Source organism: Drosophila serrata, unplaced genomic scaffold (genome assembly GCF_035046125.1).
Source record: "Drosophila serrata isolate PLE 108 unplaced genomic scaffold, ASM3504612v1 contig_80, whole genome shotgun sequence".
Lineage (NCBI taxonomy): Eukaryota > Metazoa > Arthropoda > Insecta > Diptera > Drosophilidae > Drosophila > Drosophila serrata.
The window spans coordinates 19,192-24,057 of NW_028256978.1; positions in this window are offsets into that span (position 1 = coordinate 19,192).

Consider the following 4,866-nt stretch of genomic DNA (forward strand, 5'->3'; position numbering starts at 1 on the left):
AACTGACGTAATCTTCTAAGGTTGCATCTTTCCAGCAGCTTACCAAATGCGGAAAGGAGGCTAATAGGCCGATAACTGTTTAGGTCCTCGGGTGGTTTCCCAGGTTTAAGGATCATTACAATCCGAGCACTCTTCCAAGCCTTTGGGAAGTAGCTCAACCTCAGGGAAGCATTGAAGATGAGTATAAGGTATAGCAGTGCTCTAAGAGGTAGCGTTCGTGCAATACGATTATCAATTTGGTCATCTCCAGGGGCTTTCTTGACATTTAACTTTTTTATGTCCTCCTTAACCTCCTGCACAGTTATAGGTGGCACCGGAAGCTCCATTTGGTGTGTAATCGCAAGCTTGTCAGCCACAATCTGTTGTCTCCGGACAGAGGCTGTTCCGAAGGGAGTAAATCTATCTTCTAGACTTTGAGCAAAAGCTTCAACTCTGTCTTGTGTTGATCTTGCCCATGTACCATCCTCTGTTTTGATTGGAAACTTGGGAGTAGCTTGCCTTTTATAGGATCCAGTCAGCTTCCAAAGGGAATAGTTGGAGCTCGCATCAGCTGTCACGGTTTCCAGCATGCGATCCGTAGCTTCAGCCTTGAGTAACGACAATTTTTTACGTACTCTGTTGGAAATCCTCCTGAACAATCTGTTGATTCTCATGTCGGATGTGCGGATGTACTCTCGCCTAAGCCTCTTCTTCAGCAACAGCAATCCCTCAACTTCAGAAGAGAGCACACAATGACGCCTTGCCGTAAGAGAGCCTGGAGACACCGGAGGGGCCGCAACTGCAGCAGCCTCCCCAATCCTTGTAAGAAGGATGTTAATGGCTGAATCCACGTCCTCCTTCGTGTTTAGGGAGGTGGAAAGCTCAAGGGAGTTATCCAGTGAATCTTGGAAGGCGGAGAGACAAAATCCAGGTTTCAGCAGGCTGGATCTAGAGACAATGGTTGTAGGAGCAGACGCAAATGTTGCTACCAGCGGCAAGTGATCAGAGCTAAGATCATGCTCGTTCCTGATGGAAAGCAGGTTACTTGTAATCGATTTGTAGATAAAAAAGTCAATGCAGGACGGGGTGGCCCTAGAATTGGATGGAAAGCACGTAGGGCTTCCAGTTGCTAGAATTTGTGCTGAAGAATTCGTTATAGCATCATGTAGAGCGCTCCCTCTACTGTCGGCTCTGTAGCTACCCCAAAGTCGATGTTTTGCGTTGAAGTCCCCGCCTAGGATGTACTTATGGCCCAGTTCTGAAAGGAGGTGATCAAATTCAGCACTAGTCCAACCTAATGAAGGAGGAAGATACGCTGCACCAATCAATAGCTCTCCACTGCTAGATGAGATCATGGCGGTAGTTAATTGAACTTTCCAATCCCTGACAACATGAAGTTGGTAATAGGAAATTCCTTCCTTGATCAGAATGGCTGAGCCACCTCGGCGAGTATTGCCGGGGTGGTCAGCTCTCAGGCATTCGAATCCTGCAAGAGTAAAGTTGATTCCAGGGTGTAAATAAGTCTCCGCAATTAACATGATGTCAATTTTATGCTGTAGAGTAAAAAAATCATCTCATCTTTCCAAGTGAACGGACGTGTTTTTTTCTTGCGCTCTCGTTTTGTATTAAAGATTGATTCTAACCACCGGGGTTAACTTAAATTTTCTAATTTGTGTTTATAACTTCCCGTTCACTTCGCGTGTGCATGCAGCTATACTATTTTGTGTACATAATTGGCTTTATTTTCCAATTTAGTTGTGCTGCTAGTGTTAGCTTTTGCATATTTTGCATTCCTTTTTGTGCCTTCTTCGTCTAGCTTTTGTTTGCGCCGTCGCAACAGCTAAACGTTTTATCTATCTATCTCCCACGCTCTCTCACTCTCTCGCTTTAGCTGTGCCGCTGCACTTCTTATCTAATCTAATCTCATTCGCTCTCCCGCTCTCTCGCTCTCGCTGTTCATATCTCTGTTGTTATTTTTTCCAAGTACAAGTACAGTGGTAAGTCCTAATAATGTCCGGAAATATTGTCTGTTTAGTGAAAACCTGCAAAAAGGCAGTTGTTGCAGGTGACCTTACAATCGGCTGCTGGCTGTGCGACAACGTCATGCACGCCAAGTGTATTGGAGTTGCAGCTCGGACGGTGGACGATGTAAAAAAAAACATCGGTCTGCGTTTCTGTTGTGAGGCCTGTCGCGATGTAGAAAGGGAGATGATGTCTTTCATGCGGCAAACCAAAAGCGGTTTTAAGGGCATTTTAACGAGTTTTCGTAAAACTCTTGATATGTTCTTGGCGCTGGACACCCAATTTAATAGCCTTACGCTATTAAATGAGTCTCCTAGGCGCAAAAAAACTGCTACTGGTGGGCAGCATGTAGACGGACCCCAACTACCTGCAACGGGCTCTCAGCAGCAGCCTCCCTCGGCACAGCCCTCGACCTCAGCATTAATTCCAAGAGTGCTGAGATCGAGCGCTAGAAAAGATTCGGTATCCGAATGTGCAGCGGGAGTGCCCGTACCGCCGTTGATTTCTGTTCTATCGCCTGGGGGGTCGCAAATATTGACCCCTCAAAGTCCCGTTCACATAAATATATCTTCCCAGGGTGTTAGGCCCGGAATACCGGCCGACAATGGCACGGCGGATAACCAATCTGCCTTGCCAAAAGCCCTTATAGCTGTTCCACCAACGAGACATATTTTTGTCTCGCGGCTCTCCCCTGACCAAACATCGGAAGATGTTCTCGCCTTTATACAAGGCAAAACCAGAGCCGAAAAAATTAAGATAAAGGTGGAAAAATTCAAATTTTCTTACGCAAGGGACATTTCATCTTTCAAAATAAATGTCCCTAACGAGCTCTTTAATACTATTTGCTCTCCCAACTTCTGGCCAGAGTACATAGTTGTTAAGGAGTTCGAGGCGAAGAAAAAGAAAAAGCGGCCTGTAGGAATAACTCTACCCAGGCCTGATCATACCACTGCGCCTTCTACGTCTTCCAATCCCGATCCAAAAAACTAACCCACTCCCTAGGTATTTCCTATCAGAATGCAAGAGGCTTACGTAGTAAGCTTCCTAACTTGTATTCTGATAGCCTTTCGTTTGTATCTCAGGTTATTGTGCTCACAGAAACCTGGTTAAAGCCGGAGATTCTGAGCTCCGAAGTTTTTCCAGCTGTGTTCACGGTATATCGGCTAGATCGCCCTGTCAGACGCGGGGGTGGAGTTCTAATAGCGGTGGACTCCTCACTCACGTCAGAATTATTAACCTTCGAGGAATGTAACGATGTTGAATTCCTCTGTGTGAAGCTATCTATCAAAGGTAGCTCCATTTTTATTACCTGTTCCTACATACCTCCACTGTCGGAACTTCCTATTTATTGGAATCACCTTTCCGCTATTCAGATGGTTTCCAGTAGACTTTTGGATAGAGACCAGTTGGTAGTTCTAGGAGATTTTAATATCCCTGGTGCTATTTGGTGCTCAAATAATTCCACCAATACTCTCCATACACCTACACAACATGACTTTATCGCTGGCTTGTTTGACATTTCGCTGTCTCAAGTCAACCATGTTCGAAATTCCTTACAGCGCTTGCTCGATCTTTGCTTCGTCTCTGATCCTGCGAGAGTCAGTTTAGCAAGGGTGGCGCCTCTGACGCAGCCCGAAGATCCTTATCATCCAACTTTCGATGTGACTCTTGATATTGGGTGTGACGTACAGAATATTTCTGATCGTCCAGCCAATAAAGTCCTATGTTTTCGCAAAACGGACTTTGAACGGCTGAATAATTTTATAAACGAGTTCAATTGGTCCGATCTATACATGTGCACTGACATGGCAGTTGCCGTGGATATTTTTTACAGCGCCATGAATTCATTTTTTACTGAATGTGTTCCGTTATATTATCCGCCAAGCTCGAATAAACCGCCGTGGTTTACTAAAGAGTTGAGCCGACTTAAAAATAAAAAATCTAGACTGTATGCTAAATTCAAAATCACCGGTTCTCAATCTGCCCTTTCATTTTATTTATCAGCTCGGTCAAACTTTACCGTGCTGAACGCGCAGTGTTATAAAAACTATTTAACTCGTTGTAGGGCCCAGTTCTCACAGGACCCAAAACAGTTTTATAATTTCGTTAACACTAAACGTAAACCTAAAACAAATCCTTCCTCGCTTTCATTTGAAAATACTACCGCAAATAATGATCAGGCAATAGCCGATCTATTTTCGCAGTTTTTTCAAACAACCTATTCTAGCTCTTCGTATCTACACCAGACCTATTCCTACGACATACCCAAATCAAACTTAATTTTCTGTCCCAGCCTAAACGAAAGCTCTCTCCTTTTAGATCTTCATCGTGTCAAGCCAGTTTATTCGCCAGGTCCCGACGGAATTCCTGGCTGTGTGCTCAGGTATTGCGCCGACGCCCTGTGCTATCCCCTTCTGAAATTGTTTACCTTGTCCTTAGAAACCTCCCACTTTCCCATTATTTGGAAGGAATCGTTTATTATTCCTCTCCACAAAAAAGGTAGCAAATTGGATGCCAGCAATTATAGAGGAATCTCTAAGTTGTCGGCCATCCCAAAATTATTTGAAAATATTATCACCCCTCATTTACAGCACCTTTGTAGATCGGTTATTTCTCCATGTCAACATGGTTTTATTAAGCGAAGATCAACAACAACAAATCTTTTGGAGCTCTCTTCCTATATTATAAAGGGCTTCCATAATAATTGTCAGACAGATGTAATCTATACTGATTTCAGTAAAGCTTTTGACTCTGTTAACCATTCTCTCCTCGTTAGAAAACTCGATTCAATGGGTTTTCCAAGTGATCTTCTTAATTGGATCTCAAGTTATTTGAATGGCAGGACGCAAAAGGTCCTCTTTAAGA